The sequence below is a fragment of the Sander lucioperca genome, chromosome 2 (assembly GCF_008315115.2).
Source record: "Sander lucioperca isolate FBNREF2018 chromosome 2, SLUC_FBN_1.2, whole genome shotgun sequence".
Taxonomy (NCBI): Eukaryota; Metazoa; Chordata; class Actinopteri; order Perciformes; family Percidae; genus Sander; species Sander lucioperca.
In genome coordinates, this window is record NC_050174.1 from 16717475 (window position 1) to 16734222 (window position 16748).

General features: G+C 41.4%; 1 protein-coding gene across 1 annotated transcript in view; it reads left to right on the plus strand.

Annotated features, from left to right (window-relative positions):
- LOC116056857 (ultraviolet-B receptor UVR8-like) overlaps positions 1-16748 on the plus strand; it is a 306897-nt gene that overhangs the window by 129013 nt on the left and 161136 nt on the right. The gene's annotated exons all lie outside the window — the stretch shown is intronic.

Genomic DNA, 16748 nt, shown 5'->3' on the forward strand with positions numbered 1-16748 from the left:
CCCCCTCAGTCCCCTCGGTCAACCACGCCAAGGCATTAAGTTCCAAGCAGTTCTCCCAATAGGACTTGACGCGTTTCCTCCCCCCACACACCACACACACACACACACACACACACACACACACACACACACTGATAACCTCATCTGTGCCCAGGTCTGGATTTCATGTCAAGGCAAACGTTAGGTGACTTAGTGCTGTGCCAAGCTGTCAAAGAGGCATGAGAATTACAATCTGGAGGTCTGTGTGACAGTGGAACCGTCTCTCCTAATCCTGTTTACGCACATCCGCATCACCCTGTTCCAAAACAGAAACCTAAGTGTGTGTTTTTTGTCTGTGTGCATGTGTGTGTGTGTGCATTTATATATGTGTGCTTGTTTTCATCACTGTGTGAGATATTGTGTGTCTTTTTGACAACAGTACGTCTCTGGCTCTGTGTGTGTGTGTGTGTGTGTGTGTGTGTGTGTGTGTGTGTGTGTGTGTGTGTGTGTGTGTGTGTGTGTGTGTGTGTGTGTGTGTGTGTGTGTGTGTGTGTGTTCTCTCTATGTATTGTGTTGATGTGGAAGGTGTCGTACATGCTCTGAATGTATAATTCAATATGACTAATCATGGTGGTGGATGCCAACCCAGCAGCACTGGCTGACAGACTTGGCCCAAAGCTAATTTGATAAGGTTACAATGCTCTTGAGCTGAGATTTAGATTCAGCAGCAGTAGCAGCGCAGCCGCGGTAGTACAGCATCTTGTGCAGTTACCTGAGATTCAGTCCCAATTGACTACTTTGGGCTTCCGTCCACACCTAGCTATTCCCCACCTAATCCCTATTCAGTTAGCTTGGCTGCATAGGAAACATTTCCCTCTGTCCCTCTGGGGGGGGGGGGAAGAATTGAGTTTAACATGATAATAATCATCCACAAAACGTCCTACCTGTGCCTCATGAAACACACAGGGGCTTACGGAAATCGATCACAATGGCATTGATCGCAATAACACAGAGCTCAGTGGCACATTGCTTCCATGTATTGTGGTAAAACAGGTCACACTTTAATCTCTTTCCTGCCCGTATTTCAGTGTAATTCTCTGACATGTCAGTAAATATAGTATATGTTGTAATACAGTATCACACACAAAGTGGTTAAACGATATTGCTTGTCGGCCGTGTATGTTGTGAAGGTTCTTCACACATATCTGAAGCTGGAGGCCCACCTTCATAAACAGTTTATGCCATGCCTGGCGGTGTGATGTGTTAATGTGACTCAATCTGAATCTTTTATATGAGCTTTCTTAATTCTCGTCTTATGCATCATATCAATAGTGTGCACCATTGCTGGTATGTTGGTAATGTGTACAGTCAAGGATGCCAAGCAATCATTGTTCAACAATTTTAACAGAAATTAGGTTCCATAATATAATGTTTGGAGGTTAATCAAGTTGACTAAGTATCAGGTTTTTCTAATTAGTAGTGAATATTTATTATCAGTGCCATTGTATTCTGTGTATAGGGAGTGCAAGCAGGACTTCTGTGCAGAGCTCCTTTAAAAGATGGAGGGTTTTCATTTCGTAAATTCGACTAGACATTGGTTTTAGGAGCATTTACACCAGGGCTTTATGGTGTGCAGGCTGATTTTGTGTCACATATATAGAACAGGTGTTGCTACGTGCACATCCCGATGTTTCTAATGATCAATTCAGCCAAAAACTATTCAGCTTAATTCTGACATCCTGTCTTAGTTTTTAAAATCCAACCCTTGCTGGAGATCAGTGTCATTACATTAGATATGTCATCATTAAGGAAAGATACTGGAGAGGGAAATGCTTTGTTAGAGGAATTGAACAAACAAATCAGTCAGCTGCTAAATTCAAATAAAAGGGAGAAGATGTGACGAGAGAGCAAGAGGCAAAGGGTGGTCAGCAAATGGTTAAGATAAAACTGGCCGGTTATTACACTTTTTTTCCATTTCGAAGTCCAATATAAAATTTCTATTATAAGGACAATTAATTACCCCTGCCAAATGGCAAATGTGCATCCTTGTCAGGTGGAGTGTACTCTGATGGCCTTTCCTCAAACAGAGAATGTGAAGATTTGATCTCTTCTAATGGTTCTGCAGGAAAGGGTAATTACGGCATGGTCAAAGCTAATTTGCTTTCTGCCAGATGAACTGTTGTATTTTATTGCAGGCTGACATTTTAAAGTAATTATGGCACTGTTGACCCCAGACAATTTCAGATGTAGCATGGTCTTGGGTGATCCTCACTCTCCCTCTTTCTCTCTCTGTCTTTCTCTCTCTCTCTCTCTCTCTCTCTCTCTCTCTCTCTCTCTCTCTCTCTCTCTCTGAATGGAAGTCAGAGGCGTAACAAGGTAATGACACGGACGGAGAGAGCCATATGGGGCTCCTCCATCCAGCTCGCAGCCTTAAAACCTTCACATCATCATTACCCACCATGCATTTCACATAGACTTTGCATCCAGATAGAAATATATCCCACTGCCATGATCGTGTGTGTTTGTGTGTGTGTGTGTGGGCATGTGTTTTCTTCCAAGTGTGTGCATATAGGTCAGAGTCCATGCCTGTGTGTGAGGGTAATGTGTATTGTCATTTCATCCCTGGGTTGCATTCATTGCCCATTCCATAGATCCATGTATCGATGAGGGTGTAATTATGTGCCTCAGTGATCATCTCTCTGTTTCTTTACTGCACAGGAATTATGTAGGCAAAGGTCAGTATGTGCTCCCTGAAAATTGCCTGCAGAAAATCATATGGCGATGAGAGCAATTATGGATTTTTCTCCCCCTCTCAGGACCCCCCCTCTCTCCCTCGTACTCTTTGTCTCAGTGTTTTTCCTTTTGTCGATGAACATTTGAGCAGATGTCAATCGATGTGTGCTTCTAGCAACCTCTGTATTTGTATTACAGCAACCACCTAAATTATCTCTCCTGTATTCTTATTTTGGAAAAGCATGCAGACATGGGGGCGTACACACATACACACACACACACACACACACACACACACACACACACACACACACACACACATACACATTGCCAGTGTGAAGTATGCTAATGAAAACAATAGTAAGGCGATGCTTCATTACCACAGAAGATTATATGATGAATTGTACTGGATACAATATATACTATATATACCATTTCCTTCACTGGCACTGATTAATATAAAAATAAATGAAAATACTGTTTTTGTCAAACCAATTGATATTGGTTGCAATGTTTAGTTAGCAACTGATGATTCCACCTCGCTTACATGTATCATCGGAGTTATAGGATATTTCTATCCCTTGTCTGTTGATGGCAGAGAATTGAGCAGAGATTTAGCCACACATTTAGACATTTGATAGTGTGACAGTCCCGACATATCAGAACCAAATTTTTAGCCAGGGTATTCAGTATACAAGATAAGATGGGCTAAGAGGGATGCTCTCTATCTATCTTGCTCAATCTATCTTTCCCCTTCCTTGACTAACCATACTCCTTCATCCCCTAATATCATTCTGAATCTAATAAAGACTGACACTTGTGACACTTCAAACATGTCACCACCAACAGCTCCTGCCTAACAAAAGAGCCCCTAGTGCTACACGTTTTAATGGCGGAGCAGAGCAGGCCGGTGCAGCCCAGCCCAGCAGGTGTCTCCCACACATCCTGGTACTGAGAAACACTCCCTCTCATTCTGCCTGTCAATGAACACAATGGCACAAAAAGCCCTCGCCTGATGTGTGCACAATGGCCACTGGGCACAGACGGAGCCTATAGCTTTGTGATGTCTTAGAAAAAATGTATGTGTAAACATGGAATAAAGGCACTTTAGAATTGGCAGTATCGATGATATAGAGGAGATAATATGGATTAAGAGAAATTCTTCTCAGGACTCCTTGAGCTTTGGATATTAGTAATTAAAACATGCAGGGTTATAAATGTGCATCAAAATGTTGTACACTTTTGATATTAGAAAATGAATTGAGGCAGTGTGTCACTTTTTAGGGAAAAATATAACTATGACTTAGGTTCATGTTCAGTAAGTTTAATAGGAAATAGTCACAAACAATGTAAAGACAGATTAGCAATATAAGATAAAAAAAAAAAAAAAAAAGGCTTTTAGCTCCCTGTAACCTTGAACAGAAAAAGTGGGTATAGAAATTAACGGATGGAAAAATGTAAAAAAAAAAAAAAAAAAAAAACACTAAACTATTTACACTAACTTATTTTTTTTGTAAAGAAAAAACACTCCCTGGATATTTTGCTACAACTTTCCCTTACCTGCATCTTGGCTAAGAAATTGAAGTTATGCCTAATACGTAAGGGTTTGGGGACCTCAACAACCTCTATAAACAATTGGGTGGAAGGATCAAAGGCAACAAGGCTGTTCTCTGCTGCCTGCGGCGTTGTAAGTGAATATATAGCCTGCTGTGCATTGTGTGGCAGAGATTTCTTCTTCGTCCCTCAAAGAACAGCATGCCTAATTATAAAAGCCTTGTCAATTGCCTGATACAACTTTGATAATGTGAGCCTCCAGCTTATTGCACAGTACAATTATGTTTTCAAGAAGCAAAGCTATAGTTATTGTTAATCACGTTCACCTTAGTAATCTAATAATAACTCCATCCTTCTCATTAGTATGTATTGAAGTCTTTGCCAGGTGATGGCCTTCTTACAGTGTAAAAAAGTACTGTAAGTGTAAAATTGTCATATAGTCGCAGATTAATTTCTGTTGAGCTCAGCAATGTTTTAATCACATTATGAATGGCCTTTTCAGCTGGGGACTTTAATATTCTGGATAACCAGACCCATTAATGGTCATGCATGTATATGCTGATGTGTATGTTGATTACTTTTGTTTTAACATCTGGTTTAGAATCCAGAATGTGTTTTGCGGCTGCTTATTTTGGGTTCACACACGACAAAGGTGTGAATGTTCTCTCACAAACCCAGGTCCTAAAGTGAATTTAACCGGCTCATTTTAGTCTGTGGGTTAGTAATGGCTTGTAAATACATTTTTTAAACACTGATAGTCAACACTACAATATTGTCGCAATATTGATACCAAGGCATTTGGTAAAAGATATCTGGATTTTTTATTTTCTCCATATCACCCAGCCCTGCGGTATCCATAAATTTTGCACCCTACTTTTGTAAATATATAAACTTTTTCTTGATAAAATCATGCGTTAATAATTGGTTTTAAAAATATTTCTTGGCCTTTTCGCCTTTATTTGACAGATAAAAAAAGAAAATGGGGGCGAGAGAGAGTGGGGTGTAACATGCAACAGAGGTCCCAAGGCTGGAATCAAACCCTGGGTGTTGCAGTTACAGTATATGGCATGTGCTGTAACCACTCAGCCACACAGCATTCCCAAATCATGCATTCATTTTGACTACATGTCAATCAATACAGGCAAAGTCAAAGTAGCTCAACTGGACTACAGAATGTGTGTTTCTTGGGTTTGTATATTTTCTATTGTGAACCTCTGACCATTTAAATTACATTTAGACAAATATTTATCATGGATTTCTGTGTTTGTAATGTTGCCCTGAGGCTTAAAAAGATATAGGTTTCTATTGGTCATGGGACTGGGTCCGGGTCAGCCTATTCTTTCACGTGATTCAGAAAGGCAAACTCATGGCCAACTCTCAGCTGGAGATGTCACATAGCAGGCTTAATTAAAACAACTTAAGGTGATTGTAGAAAATTGAGTTGTATAACATCAAGTAACATCTTGTTGCATTACTATGGTAATGGTATGTTCCTTAAGCACTTGTGGATCAGGCTAAGGTTACAGGTTGGACTAAGTCCCTGGAGGTGATGATGATAATAAAATGACTTCTATAATAGGTTAGACTTGTTCCGGCCTGTCTGCTCTTGAATGTGCCTTAGAGCCCCCATCCTGATCGCTGCTGGATGAGGTTCTCAGTGAGAAAAAAAATGGCTCTTTAATTCATCATGCAATCAACCAACCATATAATTTAAATACGTCTATGGGAATTAGTGTAATGTTATGATAATTGCTATACAATTCAGTATAATAATTTTTCCCCTGGTTGAAATTACTTGATTTTTCACCGTAAAGGTGGGTAATGTGAGGATTTTAATTGGTTTATAAATTATTTGAAAATAATAGTAGTCAGAGGGATGTTGTTGGCATACCATAATGCAAATGCTAAAATCTAACTGTTCCACATTAACCGGAGAAAACCTCAAATGTGGGAAAAAAAAGTCTATTTTGTGGATCTTCTTTATTAAAGAAAAACAAAATGATGAGAAACTATGAGCATGCCTCAAAGAGCCGTATTGCAGGTTATTGAATTGTGCTGCAGTTTGAATAGATGAGGCTGACGGAGTCAAAGTTGGGAGTTGAAGGAAGTCACGATTTCCATTTCCTGTTTTCTTTTCTTTGTGTGTTTTACATCCAGGTCACCACCCTGTTTGCAACACAAACCCTTTGCTTTGTCTGAGGCCAGGGCTGAGTGGCTAAGAGTGTTGTGTGTGAGATTGCGTACACAGTACACACACTTGAACGATACCGTGTATTTGTGTGTCTGGCTGCCTTCGTGTATGTGTCTACAGTGTGTATAGTGGGGGCAGGGGCATTGCTTTCACAGCCCATCACCTTCACTTCCACACCCAATTTGTCATGAGTGTCACGCGTCAGGGTGAAAGCTGAGGAAGTCACCACAAGAAAATGGCTGCTTCCACATCACAAATGGGGGAAGAGAAGGGGCAATGGCTCGGTAAAGGCGGCGGTGGTGTTGCACTGTGGCCAAAGCAAGACAGTGAGAATGGAACAACTAATAAATAAATAAACACACAGCTGCCCTCTCCTCTGATTGTGTGAAAGTGCATGGCAACCACTCAACATCCTCCATCAGTAACCTGAAAGGAACTGCTGCCTTCGAGTTTCCTCCAGTGCTGCTCGGTGGCAATGCTAAGTGAGTGGGTGTGGTAGGTGACATGGCTGCCAAGGCTTTGACTCTGACTGATGAGCTGTGCGGTTGGTACTGGGCATCTATAAACATCTGCCCCGCTCTTGAGTGACAGGTCATTAGCAGTTTAATCAGATTCTAGCGTCAGTGCTGGTTGTGATTATTACTTCATACTAGCTCCTCCCTGACTCTGCATGTAATTATTGCTTTTGATGACTTCTCCTGTGTTTTGGTGTTTTTCTTTGAGTTTTTTTGAGTCAGGCCACATGCTCCGTTTACATCAGTGCAAACTGTGAAACGTGCCTTGCATATGTATTTTTCAACAGTATTATTGTCATTGGTATAAAAAAGGAAAGTGGAAATACAACACAAATAAGGACCTATTTCTAGACCTGAGGTAAAATCGCACCACAAAGAGCCACGCAACAGTCCTGCGTATTTGAGGTGTCTTTGTACCTCCATGTACACATTTCCATGACTTTTGTGTTGGCCTAAGCCGAGTGGTCAGAAAAGCCATTACAGAGGGGGTAAGGCTTGTAGCTGGAGGATTATGGACTATTGAAGTCTATGTTCGTCTCATGCAAGAAACTATCAGTGACATCTTCACCCCGTCAAATCCCACTGCATTAGTCCCTCAACTGACTGACCTGGCTGTACAATAAGGGCACTAACTCAGACGCAGACTCCACAAAGCCAGAGATTAAAACATGCTTCACAACCAACAAAAGAGCTCTCTCTTAACATTACCATGAGATGATTGATAACATTTATTTTCTTTATTTTTTTTTTTTAGCATATTGCATTATTTTGTTTTTCAATATTTATATATCTAATGTAATTACTTTCCTTGATTAGTTTTATATTATTCATGTGTATAATATCATCATTTTGTAAGTTGTAAGTTGTACTCATTGATGTACATGTAGTTTTGGCCCGCACAGGGAGTCATTGGTTTACAGCAATGCATGAGCTCCATATTCCATGCTGAGCACTCAAGTATAACTACTGGAAACAGACTGAAGAATTCATCAAACTGTGTTAACATTCGGAGAATGTGTTGGGACGTAACAGGGACTGCAGCTGAATGCTGACTGGCTGACGTGAATATTTGGCTCTTGATTGACATGTGTTTTATTTTGGTACAATGTTCTCATTGAGGGGTCCGTGTGAAGCAGGGCTGGGGGGGGGTGGGCGGCAGGGATTCAACCTGATTAAATGCACCCTCTCTGAGAGATGGCTTCACAAAAGCAGGCACAGACAAACTCCCAAACAGCTGGAAGCAGGGAGACAAAAATAATGGAAATTAAAACCAAAACCAAAACAACCATAGGTAAAATGGAGGTTGTGAGGGCATACACAATCATATAAAAAAAAAACAATATCTTAAAGTGCAAGATCAGAGGAATCCCCATTATGTGGAGCGCTGGCAAACAGTCAAACAGTTTGAAATTTAGAAATGTTTGCTATGTAAAAAGCAAATGGTTGAATAACACATGAAGTATGATGGAATGAAAGCTGAATGAAAGTGTGTTTTTTTAACCTTTTTTCAGCAGATGACTTAATTTGCACAGGAAAAGCTACCTCCCTCCCTCCCTCTGTCTTTCTTTTCTCTCCCTCCTTCCATGCTTCTCTCCTTCTCTCCTCTTTGGACTGTACCGTGACCTTCATTGGCGTTCCACCTGCAGGAAGCCATGTTTGATTCTCTGTCCGCCGAGACGCCTGCTTGACAGCAGAATGGTGTCATAGGACCGAGTAGAGGAATTTCTCTTTCTCTGTCATCATTAAGGGGCTTCCCCCTATGGTGAGGGGGATGAAAAGTACGATTTAATGTTCTCTGGAGAGTGGCAGCAGAAGAAAAGCTCAAAGCCCTGCATGCTGGTTTCTGAGTGGGTCACTCCAGCCCTTGCAGCGAATGGGATGTCCCTGAGGAATTTGCCATAGACCGGCCTGAAAGGCTGGGGATTAAGACCCTTTTAAGGATGGAAATGTAACAAAAGGAGCACTTTTATGATGTAGCAGCATAAAATGAGGGGGTCCATTGTGTAACTGATTGCAAAAGATCTTTGAAACAGGCGGCCCTGCACTGCATGCTCGCCTGGCCCAGTGGGCTTTAACGGCTTGTACAAAATGACTTGTCTACATTAGGGACAGAGTGGCTTTCGTTTTAGGAGGCAATGTAGAAGATTATTAGTTTGTTTCTATTTTCACCCTTTGCTCCTCCCTCCCTTTGCTTCTCTCTCACTCCCTCCCTCCTCTCCGTCTGCTGTCAATGCTGGATTGAAAGTGGCGACAGAGTCCCAGTGAAAGTTGGTTAATTTAGAGCGAGGGAGAAGGTAATTAGCATGCCCTCAGGCGTGGCTAAGCTAGAATAGGAGGCACCTAGTATAGCTTAGATGTGAGTGGGAAACACCATGCTTGGTTTGAGGCAATAACGACCAGATGCTGTGACTGTCCTCACTGCAAAAGGCGATCCTGTGAGAAAAAGAAGCTGCCAAGGCAACGTCACCAAACAAATATAATTGTAACTGGATGCTAATAGTATGCCAAGAGTGTGGTGTCAAGTGTCCGAAATTAATTCATCAGTGGTTTTCTTATTGCTTGCTTGTTATTCTGAGAGTGACAATGGAAATTGTGTTTTCTGCAAAAAATTATCGAAAAATGAAATACTTTATTTCTGTTTATTTTGGCTGGATTATTAAAATAAAACACTCTAGCTTTGTTAGAATAATGATGCATTATATGGGGAACATAGCAAGCTAAATGTTGACTGTATCACACTTGAGCTGCACCCAAACTGACATACACTCTAGTGATGCACATTGGGGCATCTTGTAGGCACCTGTAGCACATGCCAATTGAATAAAAACAGATCTTTTGTACCAGGTATCTCTACTTAAATTCACATTATGTATCTGTATTTAAATTAACAGCGTATTTGGACAGTGATTGAAAACTTAGTGGTGAGAGAGAGAGAGAGAGAGAGAGAGAGAGAGAGAGAGAGAGAGGCCTGTGAACACTAGAGGGGGAGCTTACCCAGGATGCAGCCTGTGCTGGTCTGACAGAGGGAGCTGTTCTCAGGGCCCCACCACATCCACGTCTTTTATCACCCCTCCATCCCTCTGTCTCTCCCTCCTCCACCTCCAGCACAGGCAGCGGGAGACCTCCAGGGATCAGAGGTCAAGGGTCGAGAAGAGCGGCGGGCCTTTTTATTGTCATTCTCCCAGGAACGAAAGGGGAAGTGTGTGTGTGTGTGTGTGTGTGTGTGTGTGTGTGTGTGTGTGTGTGTGTGTGTGTGTGTGTGCCTGTATGTGCATGTGGAAGTGAGTGTGTGTGTGTGTGTGTGTGTGTGTGTGTGTGTGTGTATCAGACAGAGAAAAACAGAAAAAAAAGTCAGAATCTGTATTGATATGTATTTGATTGTGCCCATCAGTGTTGAATCTTTTTAAATGTTGTGTTGAAACCAGAATAATAATTTGAATACGTATGCATATGTTATGCTATATTTACTATGCACATGGCTTCAGCAATAAATGTGTTTGTACAGTGTGTGTAAGGCGAATAAGTCGTGAACAGAGGTGTTTGGAGAGAGGGGGGTGGGCCGGCTGCTGAGTTTGTAAGTAGGGGGAGCGAAGTTTAGGAGGCCTCACACTGTGATATGGAGCCCTTAAAAGGCCTCTGGAGGGAGTGTAATATCAAGAGCAGGATTATTCCCCAATCCCTCTTCTCCTCCCCCTCCTTCACTCCCGCTCTTCTTCTCCTTCTCTCTTCAGCTGACCCTCATCACCTCCCCTCTCACTCCCCACATCATTTAAATGTCTAAAGAGTAATTGAATGAATTATCATAAAATTTTGACAAATTCATTGACTCGGCAGGCTGAGTGAGCCAAACGTTTCCTTCCATGTGCGTCTAATAAGACATGACATTTGAGATTAGTTTATGTGCTGGTTAGACATTTTGCCTTTTCCCTTGGTTCCAGAAACAAAAGGCCGATAAGTGTGTGAAGGGGTACATCTTAAATGCAACACAGACTGCAGACTTTTAAGGGGAATGTGGTGACCACAGCCTGAAACATGGCATTTGTCCATTTTGCACTCCTACATATTCAGACTGTGCTAAATTCTTTTTTTTAAAACTTGTTTTGAAGATAGTCTTCACAAACTGAAGCCAGTAGCAAAGTGAAAAGGGAACTCATGTGGGGGATGGAATTCAGCGCTGCACAGTGTTCTCTCTGACCTCGGTGTTCCCACATCAAAGGGCCTCCCCAGCCCACTTCTCTTGACGCAAGCTGAAAAGAGGTCTTTAGTGTGGAGGCTTGTGCTTGTGCTTGTGCTTGTGCGTGTGCGTGTACGTGTGCGTGTGCGTGTGTGTGTGTGTGTGTGTGTGTGCGTGTGTATGTGTGTGTGTTGAGCTTAAACCTTCAGGCTGCCTTGTTGGCTGCCAATATGTGGTACTAGATGACGATACCAGGTTCTTGGGCTTCAACTGAAACCCTCGTTGCTTAGAAAAGGAGTTAAGAGGGAAATAATATTTTGTGCAATTGCCTTTACAGATATGCTTTTTTACTTGTGTACTTTTCCTTAGATTTTTTTCACTCCCTATGTTCAAATATTAGCAATTAAAATGGCATGTTTTAGAAAGCGGTGCCAGCTCACTGTAGTTCATTAAACACACTGCAAGTTAATTGAAGTGAGAGGTTGGAGGTTAGAAAGCAATGTGGTGTATTTGGAGGAGTTCCATGTTTTTCTCTTGCTGGTCACAGCTGTGTGTCCTCTGTCTTTTGATGAGGGCGAACAGAGTTAAATCTGCTGAGTGTGTGGGTCCCACGCACAGTTGAACCCCTGCACCAAAGAAATTCAGGACACACACAGCAGCTCACACAAAAAGCACACGTTGACACACACATTCAGGCCACACACACACGCCCAAACTAAGTGTAATGATTCTTGTTAGAGCCACTTGTTCCTCGTGTGTAATTGTTTGTTCGAGGCAGAAGCTTGGGCGTTTGCCGTGACAAGATGAAACGGCCTGCTTCCATGCCTCCATGTGATGCAACAGCTGTGCCTGCAATGAGCTGCTCATACCTCCGCAAATCCCAGTTAACACACACACAAAAACACATATATACACACATATGGTGTATGCATGGACGTTCATATTTTCACAACAAATGCAAAGTAAACATCACAATTACATCCCGCAATAAAATAATCTTGTTCGTGTACTAAAACATGCACACGTTCCCCTCCACCCACCACACAAATGCACACACATAGACATGCACAGGACTTCCAGTACTCCTGCTGGGTGACAAATGTGTATTTTGCTGTCAGGCAGAGAGAGGGCCGCCACCGTGTGCCCCATCCGACTGGCAAACGGCTCCATACATCATGGTGCTCTCCTCTCCTCCAGCCCCGGCTCCACTCCCGGGCCAAATCGAGCATGTTATTCTCTGCTCACATCTGATTTCCCCCAGCCACCCAGTGACTGAGGATTCTCTTCTCCTGCAATGGAGAGAGAGGGAGAAAGAGAGAGAGGTAGAATGGGAGAGCAAATCTGGACACACACCCACGTGCACACGCACAATCCAGACAGTGAAACCGACAAAGAAAGCCACACGCCCTAATAGGCAAGCATGGACACACACACACACACACACACACACACACACACTCACACACACACATACACTCGCTGACCTCTGTGCTTGCCACCGCAAGGCTGCCACTGATCTTCAAATACAGCAGAGCATCAATCAGTTTGTGACTGCCTTTTAGTGTCATTTTTCTTCCTTCCCCTGGCTTTTTGTCCTCATCCTCTCAACCTTTCCTCTGCTCCTTGAGTATTCTTACAGGCGTCTGCTCTTTCTGGCTGAGCCTGTAGAGCATAGGTCATATTTAGTTTATCTCACGGCTCCCCCTCGCATATCAGGACTGTAAAATATCCCAAAGAGATAAACCCGGATAATGTATGTAAATCCAAATTGTTGTATCTCAGGCACTTATTTATTCCACTTTTTTTTTATGGAAATCTTTTTGATTTTTTTTTTCTCTCTCTCTTATCCTAACCCTCCCCCGTCCTGCCTCAAAGTCTCTCTGCATCATAAACTTGAATGATGCAGAAGTGTTTCATCCCAGGACTGTAACCCGTGATAGAATACTTCCAAGAGAGAAAACCTTTTGAACCCTCTCATACAGTAAACTTCACAATGACCTCTTAGTTTTTCCTGATGACAAATACTCAAGGGATATGAACATTGCTAATGTTAAGAGACTGTTTAACTTCTATGCTATTCCTATTAGAAAACACAACATGTATTGTACAATGTACTGTACTGCAGAACTTTATCTTTATCATTAGCTATTAATACATCAATAGTTATTGCTTTGCCGCTGATATTGGAAATTAGCCACATTATTATTTCGGTGTAGTATTTATAGCTCTATCTCCCCTGTTTATAAGAAAAAAATAATGCTCACAAAATTGAAATCCATGTGCTCAACACAGTGTTTCAGCTGTTTAAATGTGGAGTGCTTGGTTCTAATTTGTGGTCTTGCTTTTTTTCAACAACTCAATAATGCTCACATTCAGAGCCCAATTAAGTGTGACTGTGTTTATTTTTAGCTTTATGGCAAATGAATTAAACTTCTCAGTGGAAGACTATTAGACATTCCCTGGCAGCAGAAGTCTGCCAGCCAGCCAGCCAGCTCGCTGCTTTGGGAACGTCAGCGCACTGAACACTCACCCCGCAGAGCACATAATCGTGTTTACTTGGTTGAGGTCCCAAAATAAGTGTTATCTTAATTAATAAACAAATTACAAAAAAATATGAAGGAAAAAAAAACTAAAGTTCATCAATTACCAGGATTAGCCAGGCAAGAAGCATGTAATCTACACAGAGACATTTATAGGGCAACGATTGTGCCACCTTCCCCATAAGCCTTTATTGTGATGAAATTTGGAGCAATAAAGCACCTTCCCATTTCCCCTGACAAATCCTGTACTCCTGCTCAAAATCAAAAGGTGAAGCATTTAGCGGTCCGCTTCTAATGGGTAAAGCCGTGTGACGAATGAATTGCCCTACACACATCCAGTGGTGTGCTAAAGAGGGTGGAAAGTCAAGAAAACAGAGTGAAAGGAAATTAGAGTAGGAGAGATCAAGCTATTACATGTGGTGATATACTTTTAATGAAAATTCATAGATTTATTCTATAAATTTGTATTTTAGTGTTTTAAGTTTTTATGTAGGTTCCATACTGAATGCAAGGGATATTTATGGCATACTAACAACACAAATCACTTATTGCTGTATGCTGCTGGAAAGATTTAAACTATTCCCCCTCCACATTTTTTTTTGTCTTTGCCCTAGCTGAGCACAAGCTGTTAATTATGTACATAGGAGTGAAGTGCAGACTGAAACCAGCATTGTCTCATCTGGCATACTGAGTCCTGCTTTACGTCTCTCCCAACACTTTATTTCTAGTAATCTGCTGATAGAACCTATGGATTATGAACAGCAGAGCATCATAAGTAGGTTTCTGGCTCTCTTACCTGAGAATTTGCAACAGACCCCTCTTAGCTCACTCACGGAGTGAGGAGGGGAGGGGGGGGGGCTACATGGATAGGATGCACAGGCAAAGGAAATCTCCATGTCTTTCCTTTGATATGTATATTTGCAACCACTTTTTAAATCGGATATTTTTTCCCCTCCCCTCACCAAATGCCACTCTCTTTTCCCCGCTACAGTAGTCCTTTTTATTGAGGATCAGTTTGTGTTTTCACATCTTCCTTCTACACGAGGGTAGACACATCTAATATAGCTTTGATATGCTTTAGACTGGCATTTTCATCTCCACTTGTGGTTGTGTGAGTCTTTCAAGTCTTTCATATTATAATAAACATATACAAGGTGATTTATTGCCAGTTTACCTAGAACCTACACTACCAGCATTTCTTTTTTTTTAAGTCACGGATGATAGCTGTAACCATGGCTGCATATATCTGAAAATGGAGTTTGTTTTTCACTTTATCAGTCACTACTGTCTGGGTCTAGTTATTATCACAGCCACTGTACAACTTTAAACCACCTCTTTTTATGTCTCAATGCCCTGGTGTCAGCGGGTCTAAATGTACCTTCTTAATATGATAGCGCTCGCTATTGTATTCTCAATCACCTGGCATTAATATTTCCATCCCTGCTGGGGTTGATTAACTGCATTGTCTGCCTGCCATCCATCACTGCCTCCTGGGCAGCCTGGAGTTGCCGCAGAGTGATGGGCAAACCTTTTGAGGAACTTGTTGTAAATGTCAACAAAACATCTCCATGGGTGTTCAGGGTTCTCTTTGTTTTCATACTTTTAATTTATGTTTTAAACTGTCTATATAGGAAAAGATGTATGTGAGCTGATGACCCACATGAAGTGCATTTGGTCTTTTCGTTGTCTCAGGTATGTAATTTCATCTGATACACGGTGTATGATGGTAATTATATGGTTGACTGTGCACATATTTATAATTCCGAATCACCCTTTTGACATATTCCTTCATACTGTATATATAGTACAGTGTAAGCTTTTGCATTGTGTTAAATATTCAGTCACTCACATATTCAGCAACTAATGCCAGCAACCATCCCCATCTATTCAAAGAAATTAATATTCAAAGGTTAAGATATCTCTTCACAAGGTGTAATGAGCACCTCTGCTCGATTGTTACCATAGGTGTTCTGATCCTGGGACTGCATTAGGGACTACGCTCAGATAATTTACGATTCCCATAGTCCCCCTCAGCGGGGATTAATTTTGAATTATTTATGCTCTTATTCGCACATAGAGCTGAAACATTTTAGTAGGTGTCAGACGCTCACTCACAGACGAGGCTAATGTGCGGACTAACAGGGGAACTGATGGCAGTCTCTTGTTATTTAAAGTCTAGCTTTTTATATTCCACTTATTCCCCTAGGGAGTAGAGGGGCAAAAGATGAAAACAGTATGTCTCCTTAAATAGAAATATACAATTCAGACGGTGGTCGGGGTTGGGAATGCTGGCTTTAGGTGGTTTGTTTTATTGAGGCAAACTTTTCTATGGCTCGAATACTGTAGAAGTGACTCTTCTATAAGGCGGCTTTGACATATTGCTGACAACACTGGTTGTATGACCCTCTTTTATTAAGCAAAGAGAGAGTGGAGTGTTTTATGTGTGGAATCCATGTCAGGAGTCAAATATTTAATCATGTTTTTGTTTTTTGCACAAATGAAAATGGATGGACGTTTTGAACCCCTGAAATGAAAGGTGCTCCAGGTTAATAGTAGCTTATATTTTGCACAATTTGTACCGTTAGTCATTTCTAATATCATTAGGGAAATTAGGTGTGAGGTGATTTATTTGTTTATTCATTTAATAAATCATTAAACCCATTCTGAATCTTAAGCATGCTAGGCGAAAGACGAATAGCCAGCTCACTGTGCCCTTATAAACAGGAAGCCACATAAATCAGGTAATAAACTTGCAACATGTTTTGCATAGCGCTAATTACTAGTGTTTTTAATTTGTCCGGTTCAGGCAGGGATCTGTTGCCATGTGTCACATCTCATTGCTCTCTGGTGAGTAATGAATGATGTGATTCAGCCTAATTCATGTTATGGATATTCCCCTGCTTTGTTCATTCCATGTGTACTAATTAAATTTTCCTGCACTGGAATAAGGTTTGCTTTAAATATGCAGAAATGTATGTAAATTATGTTTTGTATTAATTTTCACTTGCTTTTTTTGCAGGTCAGGTCAACATAAACAAACAGTAGTTTTAATGTACCACATG